The sequence below is a fragment of the Podarcis filfolensis genome (assembly GCF_964270895.1).
Source record: "Podarcis filfolensis genome assembly, chromosome: 1".
Lineage (NCBI taxonomy): Eukaryota > Metazoa > Chordata > Lepidosauria > Squamata > Lacertidae > Podarcis > Podarcis filfolensis.
Window position 1 is genome coordinate 26,145,594 of NC_139604.1, and position 20,462 is coordinate 26,166,055.

Here is a 20,462-nt window from a genome sequence, read left to right on the forward strand (position 1 = left end):
AAAGCAACCCCTCTTATGTCAGGCTCTGCATGTATGGATTGGGCAGAGACAACTCTGTTGGCCAAGTAAGGCTCCAACTGGCTTCCAACCATATAATGAGGTAAGCATTACTCTGCCATTCTACAGCTTCTGCTTCCACCCACTGAAAGTCAAACAGAAGTGTCACTGGCAAGATCCCTATCAGTGGAAGGCCCTGGAATGGGGGGTTTCTGGAGGCAGGGAGGAGCTGAGGCAGCCCAGAATTCCTTGGATCCCAACCCCTACTGCCATCATGGGATAACACTGGGCCCAATAGCTGTGCCAGATCCAAACTGGTACACTGATAATCTTGTATTCTGGCCACATTGGGGCCAAGGATGTAGCAGTGGTCTCACTGGTCTGTAAAGCCCCATTGGATATGACTAAGTCCACTGAGTTCAGTGGGTGTACTTACTCGGAGACAACCTTTGGAGAACTTTATATCCCCACACCACAGGGGCGCCAACCATAAGAGGCTCTGGGTGCCCGAGCACCCAAACTTTTTTGTTGTGGATGCTCAGCACCCACACTGCAGGGCCCCTGATGCAACTTTTGGTGCTTTATGAAGTCACGTCTGAGGCCTCGCGAGACCTCGGAATCCAGGTTCCAAGCCTGGATGCACATATGACATCATGATGACACATTGCAACATGACATCATGATGTCACACATACTGGGCACCCATAAACTGGGGTCCAGGTTGGCTCCTCTGCCACACCATGAATATTCAACAAAACGATCCCATCCCCAATTTGCTTTTTACTAATAAGAGAGCAATTCTTCTACAATTCTTCATTCTTCTACAATGAAGATCAATGAAAAAGAAGAAGAATTCAGCTTTTCAGCAATCTCCCTGACATCCTTCCTCACTCCTTCCATTGTACATGGCTGCAATCTTTTGCTTAGTAACCTGGTAGGAAACGCCCCTGAAGTGCTTGCTGAGACTTATTTATGAGTAAACACATATACATAGAAGTGTTCTGTAGAAGTCCTACAACCGCCTTGGTTGTTCTTGTCCCCTAACCCCTGCTCTTTGTATTTTTAAAGAAATGTTTGTTTTCATGCTTCTAGTATAGTGGTTTTAAATCACCTCCAAGTTCAATCCTCCTGACTCTTCCCTACAACTTCTTCATAACTTACGTTTTTATTTCCAAAGCAGTCCCTCTCCTGAAATTAAATGTGACTGCACTGGACTTTCTAGACAGTTTCTCATTCACGTAAACATTGGATTTCATGGTGTTGTGGGCACTCTGCCCAAGCTGTTTGGCAACTCTCTGCATATAAGAAAACATAAGAAAAGTCCTGCCAGATCAGACCGAAGATCTACTGAATCACATTGGTCAACCAGATGCCTATGGGAAGCCAGAGAGCAGGATCTGAGCATGGGGCATAGGTTTGTACTGTTTGTCATGAGTCATCATGACAACTTTTTCCACTAAGTTGTCTTTGTCAACTAAGGCCCCATCTGCACTGTACATTTAAAGCAATATCCCTTTAAACTGTCATGGTCCTTCCCTCCCCGCAGTATTATGGGAGCTGTAGTAGCTGAGGCTGGGGTAGTTCCAATCTTCATTTAACTGTTGAGCTCTGATTTTTAAAAGTTCAACAGCAAGCTGTTTGGGCACTAGGTAACATCACCAGAGAATGTTCTGACTGCCTTGATTATGTCCTCAACTGTGGATGCTGAAAGTTGTTAGGGGACTCCTATTCCCCCACAGAGATCTAGAATTCCCAGAATTCCCTGGGAAGAGGGACTGATTGATGCTGAGGATTATAGCACATTGTCGTAATCATTTTCAGTTTGATGTGCAGGTATGCACTAGCTGAGTAAGCTACAGTTTAGGGCCTCAGAATATGTGGCTCATCTAAACACACACTTGCACTGAAACACACAAACATATCTTCGCTGAATTTCAAGTTTAACATAATTGGATAAAAAGAAAAAAGAAAACAGGGAAAACAGACTCTATAATAGACATTATCGTTCGGAAAAGACAAAAATATACTTAATGGCTACAATTATCTGTCATATTAAATTCATAAATCTGTGCAGAAAAACTACAATATCGTTTTCGTGTATGCTAAATAAGAAACCGTGAGGTATTTTCATTTAAAGGTATTTCTTATGCAAATAGGCTAATTGCAAAAGATATGTTTTAGCTAGATGGTTAGGTTTTAGTTGCATCTTCACTGGTGCGCTGGCATACATGCAAATCTAGAAGTTTATTATTTCTCTTTTCTTTGTCCCTTCTGTAAGAATAATTAACTTTCATTCTTTTTTTAGTACAACATAGCCTAGGACCTCAGCATCTCTTAATCTGGCCCTGAGTGCAGTCCTGTGTATATTTGCAAACAAGGATGTCCCACTGTGTTCTGTGAGGTTTAATGCCCCCTAGTGAGTGGAGGGGTGTTTCCAGCCCAAGTAGGCACAATGATTTGTTTCATTGTATCTAAAAAGTTCATTTATTTGTGTGAATGTACATTTACACAGACAATAGGAGAGGACATGCTCTTTCTTGTAGCTTATTGCAACACTGCCATCTAGAGTAATCCTTTGATGGAAGAAGCACATGGCCACAGTGGATATTGGGGCTTTGGCCCCCAGACCAGCTCTGCTGCATCAAGGAGTTACCTCATCAGCTTGCTTGTGTAGTTCGTTTGTCAAGTTATTGCCAGAGAGGCATGGGAAGGATGAACAGGAGAGGGGCTTGGATTCTGCTGGGTAAATGTATGTACAGTGTTCATCCCTGCAAAGAAAGGTGTGAGCACAACTATATTCATGGTGGCTTGGACATTAAGGGGAAACATGCACAGTAAGCTGATGTTTCTCATGTTCTAAACAGTCAGGTTTTTATTTTACTTCTACACACTGCCAGCTTCATGGTTTTGATATGCTGATTTAAGACTTTTGGACTTTGGGGGTTAAAAATGTTAAGGACACTGAAAACCATTTAAAAACTAGCCACTTACCCTCAAGGAAGATGGTGTGGAAGCTATAGCTAGTGCGCAATGCCAGGGGCTGGGTGAGTTTTGCTCTTTATTGGGCACAAGTCAAGCCACTGCAAAAGGATATTCACTGGCTGTACCACATACATAAAGGTAAAGGTAAAGGGACCCCTGACCATTAGGTCCAGTCGTGACCGACTCTGGGGTTGCGGCGCTCATCTCGCTTTTTTGGCCAAGGGGGCCAGCGTACAGCTTCTGGGTCATGTGGCCAGCATGACTAAGCCATGTCTGGCGAACCAGAGCAGCGCACGGAAATGCGGTTTACCTTCCCGCTGGAGCAGTACCTATTTATCTACTTGCACTTTGAGGTGCTTTCAAACTGCTAGGTTGGCAGGAGCAGGGACCGAGTAACGGGAGCTCATCCCGTCGCGGGATTCGAACTACCGACCTTCTGATCGGCAAGTCCTAGGCTCTGTAGTTTAACCCACAGCGCCACCCACGTCCCTGTACCACATACATATAAAGTCCTAAACAGCTCTGGAGCAGGTTGTCTGAAAGACAGTCTTCCCCTCCCAGAGTCTGGTAAGGGTGTTAAAATCATCAAATGGAAACCAGTCAGTTTTGCCTAATGATTATGAACCTGCAAAGGTGGAATTTTTTACTAGTAGCACCAGGAATCTGGGACACTTTCCCTGCTGAAATACAAGACATTCCACCTTCTCTTGTACAGATAGTCATTCCTCTAATCTCCTGACCCAAACCTCCTGATCTAATTGTTTTAATTGTTGCTTTAACTGTTATAATGCTATAATGGGCTTGTATTATTTTACATTTTAATTATGGATGTTTTTAAACTGCCAGTGATTTTTATTGTGCATTTTAATTATGTGTTGCTTGAAAACCACTTCAAAGACATTTTGGCAAGTCACTGGGATATAAATAAATAAATATAATAACAAAAAGATAAGGGGGAATCTTGGCCATCTCATCTAAATTAAGGTAAATCATCTCTCTCTCTCTCTCTCTCTCACACACACACACACATACACAGACACACAATTATGAAAATGTTGCCTGCCTCCTATATAGCTGTCATTGTTACATGTACATCCCACCTTTCTTTCAAGGAGCTCAAGGTAATGTTCAAAGTTCTCTCCCTCCTCATTTTATCCTCACAGAAACCCTGTGAAGTATATTAGTCTGAGAGACAGTGACAGGAGAAGGTGACAGGTGAAAGATAACAGGAAACCACACTGAGCAAGTTGGAACTAACTCTTCATTAGCAAAAACAGTATCTGCATAGGAGTGTCAGGCCTAATGAGCACAGCAACTCTTCTCTGGCAGGTCTGGCCCCCATCAAGCAGTTATGGGGACTGATGGTCCCTGCCTCCTCACAAATGCCTACGTCCCCTCCTCTCCAGGATTCTCCCCAAGCAATCTGAGATCATGCCCGTGTGAAGCTAACTTCTCTTCCACCCTTTTCACACCTCTCCTGGTTCTGGGAGACTAGGGAGGAGGGTAGCTCATTGCAGCAAGAGGGGGAGACACCTGTGCCTTTTCACTAGCTGGACTAATCTCTGCCCCTTGGCCTCCTTCCCTTCCTGCTTCAGCTTTTGCCTGGACTGCTCTTTGCCACAAACCCACCCACTGGCACACCAAGCCCTGTTAACTCTTCAGCATCCGACACCTCCCCCCGCCCAGTCTTCTCCCTCTGACCACTCATCATCATTCCACCACCAACCCCCTGATTCTGAGCCTTCTTCCCTTGTGGGTTCCCCAGGTGGTTCCTCCCACCATTCCTCTGCATCCAGCCAGCCCATGAAACAAGATCACCAGGTGAGCTTCGTAACTGAGTGGAGAATTGAACTCTAGTTTCCATGGAGTTAATTCAACACACCAGCCACTGGACCCCACTGGCTCTCTTTTCCATTTTCTGACTGGTAAATAGTCATGTGGGGACACAGGTGGCTCTGTGGGTTAAACCACAGAGCCTAGGACTTGCCGATCAGGAGGTCAGCGGTTCGAATCCCCGCGACGGGGTGAGCTCCCATTGCTCGGTCCCTGCTCCTGCCAACCTAGCAGTTCGAAAGCACGTTGAAGTGCAAGTAGATAAATAGGTACCGTTCCGGCAGGAAGGTAAACGGTGTTTCCGTGCGCTGCTCTGGTTCTCCAGATGTGGCTTAGTCATGATGGCCACATGACCCGGAAACTGTACACCGGCTCCCTCGGCCAATAAAGCAAGATGAGCGCCGCAACCCCAGAGTCGTCCGTGACTGGACCTAATGGTCAGGGGTCCCTTTACCTTTACCTTTAAATAGTCACGTGAGTGAGTGGGAGCTAGTTGTCCCAGCATTAATGCTGGGTTGCCTGAATTTCAAATGTGGATAGTAAATGTGCCTGAAAATCAAACACCCAAACTTGGTGTGTGTCCCTCCACTTCCAGATCATTACTCAAGAAATTTACTTGGAAGTAAGCCCAACTCACTGGGACTTAAAGCCACTAAGTATGGCAGCCTCCATTAAAATGCAACAACAGCATACCACACTTTGGACTATTATAGGCTTTTACACCCTTGCTCAATGAAGTGGGAGTGTAGATGAATGGTTTAGGCATTAAGGAACCAAATATAACATTTATATTAAAACAAAACCACAGTTTTATTCAGCTGCCTATCACTTCATTTTACAACTAAAACGGAAATATGAAGCTGCCATCCCACTAATTAATTAGCAATTCATTTATTATAGTCTGAAATAAATTTTCTCCACTTTGCTTACTCTGTGGGCTTCAAAATGTGTTCTACATTATCCTGCAATCAAGTCTGCTACAATGAAAGAAAGGCGGTGGTGGTGGGGAATCTTCACCTTAGCACAAAAGCAAGCTGTACTGGGAAGGGACCCGCCACCTCCAATGCTCCTGGAGGAATGTGACCATCTGTGCCACTAATGAGCTTGGGATGCCTGCAGTTCACAGGTCAGAGAGAGCTGCCAACTTATTGAAAGCAAATGAGCCAGGCGGGGATTCTAAAGGTCCTGAGGAGAACCCTGGAGGGCTGCCTCCAAGCTGTCAGTTGACTTCAGAAGAGGTCCAGCAGGAACTACACAGAGTGATGGAATCAGGGCTGACTGGAACAATGTAGCGAATCTGTGTCATGGATGACAGCTCCCATCAGTCTCAGTGAACGGGCCGTTTCAGTTGTGCACACTTTTTGGACCAAAAATTATGAATGGAAAAGAGAGAGCAGCACCCTTGACACACAACAATGCCACTCCAGAGTCCTGTGGGGCATCGGTGCATATGTGGAAGCCCTGAATGAAGTAATGGCCCTTCACTTCCATGCTGAATAATGCTCCCCCTTTTTCCCTCAATCCCATATACTGCAGAGCGTTCCCTGAGAATAAATTGAATGGGCAACCATTGTTCACCCATAACTTGTTGCTGGCAGACAATGAAAGTCGGGAACTTGTTCGCTAAAGCTCCTGTATAGGGGCTATTTTGCACAGCAATCTGTGTACATTGTTCTTCAAATGACAGAAAAGCACAAGGTTTGCTTGGGGTGTGATGCTTTATTGTTGGTTTTTGTTTTGCTCTTTAGAGTGTAAGAGATTGCACTTTTTCCTTACATACACCCACTCTTTGCCCTTTTCCAAGCATGGCAGAAGGTGAGAAAAAATGGCTTCCCAAAATGTGCTATTGTATTTAGGTGGAGGGGGCTGTTCGCCAGCTCTACAGACAGGGGCAGAATTCAACAGGTTGTTTTTTGGGGGGGCCCGTGGACAGAAAATTATCAGATTATTTCTTGGGAAATTCTCTTCAGATAAATTTGGACTCCATTAATAGTGAATGGAGCTATGATTTCTTATCAGTAGATGAAGTCAGCAATGGACTAAGAGAGGAGGACATCAAATGATTGCTTGCCTGCATTATGAGGCCACCCCAGATTCAGCACCACGGACAGAACTTTCAGAGCTCTTCCTGTATCCCTCTGTGTCATTTCAAACACAGTGTTATTTCCCCCCTTAACTGAGGCAGTTCACACATTCAATCACCAGCCATCCAGAAAAGACAGTTCAGCCAATTGCCTTGAGGGGCAATGGACAACCCCCATCTCTGGAGGTCTTCTCCATGGCTTTCTCTGGCTAAAAGGCCTTCTCCAAATCTAAGAAATCAGTGTGATTATATGAAATAACCCATGGACTAGCAGAGCAACATCTACCCACACAGCTTTGAAACCAAATGCTGAATTGTGGAAGTCAAATCGTCTTCTCCCTAAATCCAAGTTTGTTCCTACAATGTGGTCCCCCCCCCCCCGAACATTAAGTAATCAACAGAAAGTTAGAGATAGCAGCTTTTTGTTTTCTCTCCAGCTGAGGAATAGCTAGAGTGAGTGAAAAGCAAGCTCATCTTGAAAGTTTTCAAATATAAAACTTTAACTCAGCAAAATTTCAGGCAAATTCAGAACTATCACACATTCTACCACCGCCTCTCAGTAGGCCATTATTACTTCGGTACTAATGCTCATCCAATCTATGCTTGACATTTGATAGTGAAATGATTGCTCAGCTCTGAGAGGGGAAACAAAAGCAATCAAAAGGCAAACAGGAATTTCCAAAAGCAGAGAAACACAGCGTTTAGATGATACATTGATGGATGAGTTCTAAATACACGGACAAATAGATAAATCATGGCAACATTTGAAAATGGAAGCTTTTATGAGTACTTTGGGAGACTTTAACAAGCAACCTACATATACATTCACAAGGTCTAATCACAGCAAACATCATTCACTTTTTTATATGTAAATAGCCCTAATTCTCATTCCATTTCCAACTGTTTTGTAACTCATAAAATCACAATAGCTCAACCTTAATTATCCAGATTTTCTCATTATCCAAAATAAGCATATATCCCCCAGAGGGACCCACATCAATGAGAGCAGAACCTTTGATATCCAGCAATGCATTTATTTGAATATACAAGATGTCAAGAAACTATCCACTACTAAAAGACAATATGTTTTGCCATTTAGTATTTGCCATCCTGCAAAGGTATTCCAAGTGGATACGTAACTGACTTGCTACTCAAAAAACATGACCTACACCTGGCACATTCAAAAGCCAGGAGCTGCATTTTAAGTAAACCAAAGCAGTCAAAGCTGTGAAGGTTATCAGAAGCAAAACTTAAATCAGGAATTTGATCATGTTGGTGCCCCATTAGCTTCCTCATCTGGACTCTCCTATACTCAGGTTTTCCAAAGTATGACAGAAACCTTACTAAGCAGAAACAGGTGATTGGCAGGAGATGCACAAACCTCTCCCTAAGCCCTCTTCCTCTTCTGAAAATTCATGTCAAATTGATTAGGACTGTCACTAAATTAAATAAATTTTAGCTGGCCAGGCATATGAGTTTTAGGCAATTTAACAAGAGTAGTATTTCATTCACTCATTCTGTTAGTGCAAGGAATTACATTTGTACAAACAAATTATGCCCTCCTTCCCTGTGCACACCCCATGCCCTCCCCAAATGTGCTGTGGGGGTTTGAGGAAATACCTAGAACAGATTTATGGGGTGCATGGGGGAAATAGCGGAAGCATGTTCCATTTTACAAGCAGAAATCCTTGTGCTGATGAAAGCACAAGCACTACTTTGGAGACCAGCCAATTGTTTGCATAAATCTGCATATGCATAAAATCAATAGTTCAGGAAAAACGTGATTCACACAAACACTGGTCATTATTTTATAAAGGGTGTGTGTCAGTAGTCATTTTATTTATTCTCAATGGTTAGACTCCTCCATGCAATCAGGGATCCTGCTTGATCTGGATCTCTGATTGCCTGGAGAGTGACATTCAAGCAAGCACAAATTGAAGCCCCTGAAGACCTTCCCTCCACGACACAGGAAAGGTTAGGGACTGAGAATGGTGAGACATGCACTTGGTCACTGCAGGCAGGGTGTCCATGTTTCTCCTCTTCCTTTTAACCATTGTGTGCTCTGGCAAAAGGCTAAATAAGTTCCCTTCACCATCACTATTAATCACTCCCTCATTATCACTGTGCTGCTCATCATGAAAGAATGCTTCTCTACATTGGGAGGCATTAAGGATGCATTCATTTTCTCTGACAGAGTAATTACAAAACTGAAGTTTTGTGATTATAGAATATAGAAAGAATATAGAAAGTTGCCTTATCCAGAACTATTTATCCAAGTGGTCCAGTACTCTGAATAGCAGCAGATCTGAAGAGTCTCAGGTGAATGGCTTTCATAACTTCTGGTACCCAATATCCTTTTCACTGGAAATGCATTGGACCTGGGACATTCATAAAGGAGGTTCCACCCACTGAGCTATAGAAAACACCTTCTCTGGGTAGCTAAGACTGAACTGGTGCAGCCACCACACCCTGAACATGCATGCCTTTAGTGGAGACTGGTCCATTAGGGACCGCCTCTCTCCATATGAACCTACCCAGACCCTGAGATCATCTTCTGAGGCCCTCCTGAGGTCTGGAGGGTAGCAACATGAAAATGGGCCTTTTCTGCATTGGTTTCCCATTTTTGGAACACTTTCCCCAGGGAGGTTTGGCAGGCGCCTTCATTGTATGCCTTTAGGCGCCAGGCAAAAATGTTCCACTCTAACCAGGCCTTTGGTTGATTGACATCCAATGCCCTTTTAAAATATTGGGGGGTGGGGAATTATTGGGTTGTTCTTGTTCTTGTTTTTATTATGTGTTTTGAGTTTATTTATAGTTATTTTAATCTTGTGAACCAACCCAGTTGTGGCGTTTGCCCTCCTAGGTGGGTCATAAGGAAAGGGTTAAATGAGTGTGAAGTGATTGGCCAGTGGGAACCCAAGGAGAGGAGTTAGAGTTAGAGTTGGTGTTGTTTGGAAGTCAGTTGGGAGTTGGAGAAGGAAGAGGGAGGATAAGTCTGTGGAGTGGTCGAGTTTTGATGTGAGAGAGTGAGTGAAACTGTTAGGAGGAGTCAGATAGACAGTGGGGATAATCAGTTAGGAATTATTAGGAAGGTATAGATCAGTAAAGAAACTAAGATTAAGAAACTGACAAGAAAAATTATCTGAAACCATAAACTTGTTAAGGCTTATAAAATAAACTTGCTTATTTGATTTAATGTTAACAACTGTCTGGACTCTGTGTGTACCCGAGAGAAACGGGTTGGTGGCAGCGGGAAAGCAATCACAGTGGTGGCACAGGGATCAATAGACCGTCAAACGTCCGGGGACCCTGTGTGATCGCCACACCAGTATACAAATTTAATTTAATAATAATAATAGCCTTTAGTCTTAGCCTTTAGCTAGCCTCCCAAGTACCTGCTTTCTTATTTGCAACTAGTCAAGGGGGCAGCACTGCCTCTCAGCTTCCTCTTCCTTAGTTCCGGTGTTGCCCTTGCAGAACTTAGCAGGGAGGAGGATAAGGACAAAATAGCATTAGTTGGCTTTGCCTGCCATTGGCTCTGGCCCCACCTACTCTTGACCTCTCTGCATTCTGCCCCACCAGTTTCAATAGGCACCAACCATAAATGCCAAATCCCTGGGGCCCTGGGTGCCAGAGCACTCACCAAATTCCCCATAAAGAGTCCAGGCACCCACAAATTTGGATGCCAGGGCCATGCATGCTGCATAGCACCCACAGTCCCAGGCACTCACAATCGTGGGGCCAAGTTGGCACTCCTGGCACCAACTGGTACTGTATGCCTTCCTATCTCAAAGTACAGGGGTCAGTCGTGCTATTTTTCTAGAAAAAGAGGTAATGGCACTCACCATGAACACCTCCTTCTCTTATACAGTGGTACCTCAGGTTACATACGCTTCAGGTTACACACTCCACCAACCCAGAAATAGTGCTTCAGGTTAAGAACTTTGCTTCAGGATGAGAACAGAAATCGGGCTCTGGTGGCGCGGCAGCAGCAGGAGGCCCCATTAGCTAAAGTGGTGCTTCAGGTTAAGAACAGTTTCAGGTTAAGTACGGACCTCCGGAATGAATTAAGTACTTAACCCGAGGTACCACTGTAATAGCAATGGCGCCCGCCTGAGAGGTGCCGCAACTGAGTTCCAGTGAGTTCTGGCTGGAAAAAACAACAACCTGAAGAGGTAATGGAATCCCCCCCCCAAATGAAACTCCATTAACTTTCCCCAGGTAGTGTTGCCCTGCAGGCAAATCTCCAAATTTGACTCAAATGTTACTTGAGGCAACAAGTGGTGGCAAATATACCCAAAGGACCTGTTGGCCACTCCAGACACGTGCAACTTTGTAAGCAGCAAGGGGAAAACTATGGACCCTGATGCTTGGCAGTGCTTTTGATGTGTTTGGATGATTTTTATTCTTACAACTTAAAAAATAAAAGTCACAACCACCACCTAAATATTCATGCCTATTATACAGAAATGCTCAGAGCACACTTTTAACAAGCAGCAGTGGAAATAAGGGGAATACGGTATGCTTCTGAATGACGTTCGTGCAGGGGGATGATACACCTTCCTCATTAGGCTAATTGAGGACTAGACGAGGTAGCAATTGTGCAGATGTCACTAGGAATTCTGTACAGACATGCACAGCTGTCAGCATCAACTACAATGTCATTGTGCTTAATGCCTACATTATCTGCATATGACAGCCTCAATAATGAGATGTTAGTCTGAGATGGAGAAGAAATAATTTCTCTGCTTGTTCCCAATAAGCTAGATGGATTCCTTATAGCCTCAGAAGATGCGGTCAGAAATCCGTCTTGAGTTTAGCAGGGCTGCAGAATGAGGGATTTGCAGCAGAGGGGAACCTACAATCAGAAAAGAGCTGAGGCAAAATTATCAGGAAGTGGTAATCACAGCAATCAGAGACAGAAATGTGACCAAATTTTGTCTCCAGAGGGGAAAGGAAGCCAGAATATTTTAGCAAGTGCAAGGGGTAGGCATTTAGTGAGTCCGAGATAACAAGCTCCCCAAATCTCAATCTTATTTGACAGTGAAACTCCAAAAGTTCTGCTCTCGCACAACAATCATGATGAAAGAGGTTCCCAAGAGCACATGATGAGCTTAAAAGAGCTTGGAAGAGTGAAGCATTCTGAAGTTCTTATGAAGTTCAGCAATAATAATAATAAATGAAAATTTACTATTGAGCTTTAATAAACTCCTGGCAAAAATATATCAGTTAATTCTTATGGATGTATAGGAAAACTCAAATATAATTTAAAACAATATCTCAATCAAGGAGGAAAGGTTTGCTAAATTTAATCACGTGTTACAAATGCAATGAAATTAGCAGCGGCTAGGGCATGGTTTATAGACTTAAAAATGTTAACCTTTCAACATGTAGCTATTAAAACAAATTTGCATACTGCATAACGGCTTCAGGTGATAAACAGATTTTTAGAAATCCAAGAAACTCAACTATTGATGATGTTATGTGAAGCTAGATGTTGTACAGATCAAATTTGAATGCCAACTTTCATTGTTAACATCAATGTTGTATAGCTAGGAAATAGCAGATCTGGGAGATATACACATGTGGAAAGTACATCACCAATAGTGAAAACATAACCTTTATTATCCTATTTCATTTATATTTTTAAAGAATACTTTTTAGTCTGTCTGATTTTGAAATGCAGACAAGAAGGGACCAGATCAAATTTTGAGAAAGTTATGTAACAACCATCTGTAAAAAGTGTTATCGTTACATAAAAAGTTTTATGGAACTGGATTCTATGTCAATTAATGAAAATAAAGAAATAGGAGGCATATACAGTGGTACCTCTAGTTACAAACTTAATTCGTTCCGGAGGTCTATTCTTAACCTGAAACCATTCTTAACCTGAGGTACCACTTTAGCTAATGGGGCCTCCCGCTGCCGCCGCACCGCCAGCACACGATTTCTGTTCTCATTCTGAGGTAAAGAGTCTGTAACCTGAAGTGTTTGTAACCCGGGGTCTTTGTAACCTGAGGTACCACTGTATGCACTAAATCCATTTATTTAGAAAGATGCATTTACTGCTAAATCAAAAACTCTCTAAGTGACATGCATAATAAGTTTATAGATAATCAGATAAAAACAGCCCAGCATTTAAAAAGCAAGGATACATGAATTATCAATAAAATCAGTAAAACTTTTAAAAAGCAAATATGGATCACTAGACTACATGCACCTTAATGTAAATTATAACATATGTTAGTGAAATCCTATACATACAGTATCTACTCAGAAGTAATTAAGGCTTACTCCAGGGTAGATAGGTATAGTCTTACAACCTAACAGTGCAATCGATCTATGTTTACACAGTAGTAAGTCCTATTAGTTCAAGGTGTACAGGACTGCACACTAACTCAATCAAGCTAAATGAGAGTAAGATCTAAACCAAGAATGTCTGAATTGTGGTCTTTCAGATGTTGCTGAACTTCAACTCCCATCAAATCTAACAGGCCTGACAAATGGCCTGAGATCATTATAGTTGCAGTTCAGCAAGCATCTTGAAAGCTACAGGTCGGACATTATTGGCTATATACTGTCATTACCTAAAATGAAAAACAGAACCAGCAGACTTCATACACATTTAGTCATCTCATGGAAAACTCTAACCATATTGAGATAGGAATGCATAATTGGGCTCATTAGAGAAATGTAAATTACTGAAGGTCCCAATGATTTCATTTTTGAAATTCTTGAAGGATAAAATCAAAACATAAGATATTAAGTTTGTTACACATCTTTTACACACTGCAAGATATATTTTTTTTTGCAGCAAAATGTAAGGTTAAGGAGGCACCTACTTGAGATAAATGTTTAAATGAAAATTTGGCAGATAGCAGAAATGTTAAGACTGATTAATTATGTCAGAATAAGAAAATGGACAACAAGATTAATTAATCAAAAATGAGAAATGTTTCTTCAATATTGAAACAACATACATAATGATTTAGAGCAAATCTTTTCAGGGGCTTTTTGTACTGATTATGTAATAATTACAGTAATCATCATTTTGCTTCTTAAACATAAAAAACACTAGCTTGGCCATTTAAACAAAAAAGAAACCTAGGCAGATAATTCCTAGTAGCATGCTAAATTGGCTGGAAAATATGTCCACATATCATTAATGTGAAAACAATGAGGGACTGGGGAGCAGGAAGGAAAGAACAGTGAATGAATGTGGGTGATTATTATAATTTGTACCCCATCCAAAAATACAGAGAGAAAGGGAAGGGCCATAGCTTAGTGACAGAACAACTGCTTTGTACTCAGCTTCAATCTCCAGATAGGAATAGGAAAGATTCCTGCATGATGCCTTGGGCGTTTGCTGCCAGTCAATGTAGGCAATGCTAAACTGATTTCTAATAAAGCAGCTTTCTATATTCCTGTGAGTTTTAGTATGTGAACAGATGAACCACCTCCAATGTTTTATCAATTAATTTCAAGGAAGGCTATTGATCTGCTAAACCACATCCCGTTTTGTTGTGGCAGCAAGATAGCATGCAGCTTCCTTCTCCAGAGAGGTTTATCAAAGTTTTATTCCTTTAGGATAGCAGAGGTAGAAAGGACCCTAAATAAGACTCAGGGCAGGATACCTCCCTCCACATCAATCTGCCTCTATGTAAAGATCATACACTCTCCAAAGTGTCCTTGTTGTCAGGAGAGATATTGCCTTCTTAGCTTTATCTGGCACCAGCAACAGTACTTCATAACACTCGCTGCACTGCAAGGATCTCGAACCATAGCATTCCTGACAGATAGTTATCCAACCTCTGCTTTGAAACCTTCTGAGGGAGCCCGTTCCACTATCAAACAGCTCTAACCACCAGAAAGTTCATCCTGATGTTTAATCGGAATCTCCTTTCTGATCTGAGGACCAGCCACCCGCTTGAGGATAAGAAAAGACACATGGCCGCAGAATATCAGGTTAATGGGCTAAAAAAGGCCACAACTTTATTGATTACAGTGTGTGAGAGGTATTGGCTTAGGCTTTGGATAAAACAATGGAGCGTGACTCAACCCTCTCAGGAAGGGGTGAGTCTAACAAGGGTTAACCACTAGTAGGGAGGAGCCTGTTGATGCAAATACAACTGAAAGCTCCCCCTGATGTCACCGGGGGTCGTGCCATGGCCCTAGCCACCAGCAAGGGCGTCGGACAGGATCCACGACCGCCGGATTCCTTTAACGGAATACCCATAAAGCAATGAGATGAAAGCGTTGCTGCGGATGCATTTTGAGCGGCTAAACCCCGCCCCCAAGCCTCCCTCCGATTGGATGTCTGCCAGGGGCTGCGGCACAGCAACAGGGACAGCAAAGCAGGGGACAGTACGCCCCCTGCTAAAGGTGGGAAACAGCTCCCGATCACAACTCCTCCCCTCTGGGAGGAGGAGAGGCTTTCTTATAACTTGAAGCCATTGGTTCAAGCCCTACCCTCCAGAGCAGGAGAAACACAAGCTTGCTCCATCCTCCATGTGACAACCTTTTAGATATTTAGCCATGAAGATGGCTATCCTACCTCCTCTTAGTCTCCTTTTTCCCAGGCTAAACATACCCAACTCCCTCAACCGGTCTACATAAAGATTGGTTTCCAGACCCTTAGTCACCTTGGCTGCCCTCCTATGTACATGTTCCAGCTTGTCAATATCATTCTCAAATTGTGGCACTCAGAACAGGACACAGTATTTCAGGTGTGGTCTGATCAAGGCAGAATAGAGTGGTAATATTGTTTCCCTTAATCTGGACTCTATACTTCCATTGATGCAGCCTAGAATAGCATTAGCTTTGGAAGAGTGGCCCTACTGTTGGTCCACCTTACCAGTCCCAGTGAGCATTTTGTACTGTCTGCTGCATAAAGTATAAAGTAATCACAAAGCAGTGTGTAGTTCCCTTTTCTTGGAGAGAGAAAGCAATATCTAAATCTCAGGGGCTCATGAAATTTCTCTGTAGGATCTGGGATAGCCAACGTTTTCATTTGCCTTGAACTCCTGTGCCTTAAAGAACAGCCTAGCTGTTCAACTTCCTTAATTTCCACATGGGCGTACTAATAAGGCTAAAAAGATAATGGTCATATCATGGTGCTTCATACAGAAAGGAAGTTTACAGTAAGAATTAAACGGTTACATCTGGCTGTACGTGTTAATGCAAATGGCCAGCAGACTGAGGCTAAGCATATTTACACAGAAGTAAACCCTACAGATTTCAATAGGATTTTCTCCTTAGTAACCATACATAGGACTGCAGTTTCAGACAAGCTTTTAAAATGACTGCAGCGAATAAGCCCAGCAACTTCTTCACTTTTTAGCAAAGTTTTAGTAATAAGTATGCAGGCTCATTCCTTGTCCAGACAATAATATAGGCCTCAGTTTAGCAAACAGTTAGGCAAATGCTTGCAAGCCATACTAAACAGAGATGGACTTAAATGTACGCTTGAGTGCTTTTGCTGAGTGTGGGAGCTGCAAAATACAAGCTGGTTAAATGATCCTTACAATGGTGTGATTATATTTACTACTGTTATGAGTGTTTTACATGGGCAGCTCTAATGAAGCCTCCTGACCGTAGTGTGAACTAAAAGCCACAAGAGCATTCAATGAAACTAAGAGGATGCAGTAGCCAGCCTCTTTCAAATTAAAAAGGTTCTCTGTAATGAACTAGCTTTAAACTACTGTGGTAAGGAGGAGGACGAGAAAAGTTTGCTTGTATTTTGTTCTCCAGTCCTTCAAAGGAGGGATCTTAAGAACATTGGAGGAGCGTTCTAGACCACACCAATGACTCATCTGGTCCAGCATCCTGTTCTCACAGTGGCCAACCAGTGGCCAGTGGAAAATCTCAAAGAAGGACCTGAACACAACAGCACTCTCCCTTTTTGTGATTCACAGCAACTGGGATTCAGAGGCATTCTAATGTGCTGAAGACCATTTAGTTTGTTGCTCTAGGACTTTCTTCTGCTAACTGTACTGGTAGCACTCACAAAACCATTGGTGGAACACCACCACTGCTTATTCTTTTTCTGTTAGTGTAAAGTTTTATATAGCCCATTGACATGGTTTGCATAAAATGCTAAGCCATGGTTTGCTTGGCCCAAGGGTGCATTGCTTGAGCATTCAAACCCAGCCCAGCAGACTAACCACAGCTTGTTTTCTGGCAACAAGCCACACTGTAAAGCCACACTTATTTTCTGGCTTAGAAAACACAACTTATTTTAACTCCAGTTTGTCATTATAAGCCTTGCTTAACTATGGTTTGTTTGGGCACTGCACTCCAGATCCTGACAAAGCTATGAGGGAAGAGCAGCAATAAAACATATCAAGTTGTAAGGAAACAAGCCGTGACCAGGTTGCTTATCTGTGACTTGGTTTGTTGAACAAACAATGGTTAAAACTAACCATTGATTTGCACTATGTCCAGACACAGTCACTGTGTTTCAAATACGTTTACTGGTTGTGGGAAAGTAATATTAAAAGGGGCCCTTAGAAGAGTACTTAAAACGTAGTGGTGATCAGAAAATAAAATAAATCGCACTGGCCATAGACGACACCATAGGAATGTCTAATTCCTCCTCATTTCTTCGCCATCCCATATTTTATAGCTTCCTTATGAAAAATGACTTCTTTCAAGACCTGTCAGTTGTAAAGTGTCTCCTGGCAGAGTTTGGCACAGCAGGTTGTTAAAGGCGCTATTATCTTGACAGCTGCTGCAGGTTTTACAGCTCTCTAGAATGACAATAATTTGTTTGTTTCATATTTATATATTTAAAGAAAGAATAAAATGTTTTTCCTCAAAAAATATCATTAACCTACACCATTTATTATAAAAGAAATTGGACAGAGTACTGGCCTCCCTTGAATTTATAAAGCAAGTCATCCCCCTCCCCCATTCCAACTTCCCATAATTTTTAAGTAGCCAGTTTTTAATTTTAGGAATACTCACATCTTTCTACATTTTAGGTGTACTAACTTTGGCAGCCACCGATATAATTTGAATAAGATCTTAGAATAAGATCTTAGATTGAGGTCAGAACAGGGGCATCATCTCCTAGGGGCCAAGCCCTTTTGGGCCAATATTTTTGGGGAGGGGCCACCCCCTAATGTTCAACGCAGGTGGAGGATTCTGAGTGCAGGAGCCACAGAGGGGAAGGAGTAGAGAGGAAGCCCCCAATCAGTGGCAGCAGCAGCTGGAGGAAGAGGGGCCACCAGCCACTGAAGCCACACTTTCGGTGCATCCAGCTCCGTCCCCCGATGTCCTGACATCATGCATGCGACTTCACACATGCAACTTTGGGGATCTCATTCTCCCTCAGAGTTGGCACTTCTGAGTCTAAATAAATCCTGAACAAAACTCAAGGTATGGAGCATCACCAGAAATAATATGGGACATTTGTAGTACATTAATAATATAGGTTTCACAGTACTTTTTCAATGACCCACCACGTGTACCATATATTTCCCCAATGAAACAATCTTTTTCTGGCTCCAAAAAATAGCAAAAGAAGCTTAGGCAAGTCTTGCTTGGGAAAGATTTTTATAAGCAGGGAGTTAAAAAACAAACAAAAAACCTCTGCCTAGTAACAACTCACATTGTCTCCAATGACAGGGGTGCCCTAAGAAAAGCTTCCATTGATGACCTTGGAAATTGAGCAGGATGGTGTGGGAATAGACCAACAGTGGGAAATTTCTACCACATGGGACAAATTAAGCCTGTTTTGTTGTTGTTTAGTCATTTAGTCGTGTCTGCCTCTTCATGACCCCATGGACCAGAGCACGCCAGGCACTCCTGTCTTCCACTGCCTCCCACAGTTTAGTCAAACTCATGCTGGTAGCTTCGAGAACACTGTCCAACCATCTCATCCTCTGTCGTCCCCTTTTCCTTGTGCCCTCCATCTTTCACAACATCAGGGTCTTTTCCAGGGAGTCTTCTCTTCTCATGAGGTGGACAAAGTATTGGAGCCTCAGCTTCACGATCTGTCGTTCCAGTGAGCACTCAGGGCTGATTTCCTGAAGAATGGATAGGTTTGATCTTCTTGCGGTCCATGGGACTCTCAAGAGTCTCCTCCAGCACCATAATTCAAAAGCATCAATTCTTTGGCGATCAGCCTTCTTTATGGTCCAGCTCTCACTTCCATACATCACTACTGGGAAATCATTCCTTTGCACCCTCTGTTTAAATCTGGCACTGAATGCAAGCTCCAGTGGTTTCAGGCAGGATTAGTTCAACTCAGAGCTCTGCCTTGCAATCAGCACTGTTTAATTTTGCTGCTGAAGGCAAGCCCCACTGACACCATATGATTGACAAGTCAAATATGGCCCATGTGAGGTGGCCACTTTTTGATCTGGCCTACCAAAAAAAGTGGTTCTGCATCCTTTGAAAAGACACCTTTTGGTTTCCAAATCATGGCAGGGTTTAACCCTAAGTACTAATACTGATTCCCTGTCCCCTGCTCCAGAAACAAATTTGAGCACAGAACTACACTTTGGGGGGCCCTGAAGCTCGAACTGATATGGGAGCCCCTTCACAACCAGCAACAGTGGTGTAGCGTGGGGGGTGCAGGGGGGGCCGGCCGCACCGGGCGCAACATCTGGGGTTAGGGCAAATCCATGGGTTAGGGGGCGCAAATCCACGGGTTAGGGGGCGCAAATTACTTGCCTTGCCCCGGGTGCTGACAACCCACGCTACGCCACTGACCAGCAACAATGTCTGGGTAACCACTGTTATCTTCTTCAGTGGGTTTGTTCCATAACGGATCACAACTTTTTAAAAAATAGTAATAATTGGCTGCTACATCTTAGATCTTGATTAGAATTGTTGTTCTGGATTATCTCACATGTCAAAGGCACTGGAGTGAATAAAAAAATCCTATGCCTTATTGTTTTTGAATTAGAGCTCAGTTGGCCACACAGATTCCAGTTCTTCAACGATTGTACAGGTTTATTTATTCTAATTGTGATTATATCCCTGTGGATTTCTGGTGGTGATAATTTCTAATGGGGGAAATCCCTTGAGTGTTCTTTTCAAAGCAGTGCTGCTATCACAGTAGGACTCTTTGGGGCAGAGATATGAAACCCCACTACAGAAAATGAGCAAGAGCTGCCCCCCCCCCAGTGCTAGGCAGCCAATGTGACACAATTTGAAGCAAACGATGTAACATGCATTACCATCCAAAGAGGGATGGCGCTCTATATAAAACTATAAAGTGCAGCATCTAAAATTATCTAGTTGCATCACTGTTATAAAGACGCATTATGGTCCAAGGAAAGAAGTAAACAGGCAGCACTTAACATTGATTGACTTCCCTGGCACAGAGATGGGAAGAGGATTTGCACTAAGTTTAACTAGAACCTAAGTCCAGACAGAGTACCTTAGCAGGGATTCTGTTTGCAAAAGCATTTATAGGCCATGATCTTTTAAGAAATAGTATCAATTTAGTTGAATAGATTTTAGTAATTTTCAGCAACCTATGGATATGTGTGCGCGCGCACACACACATATATAAATGTCTACTGTCTACAGTGACTGGAGCTGGTATCGTTGACTA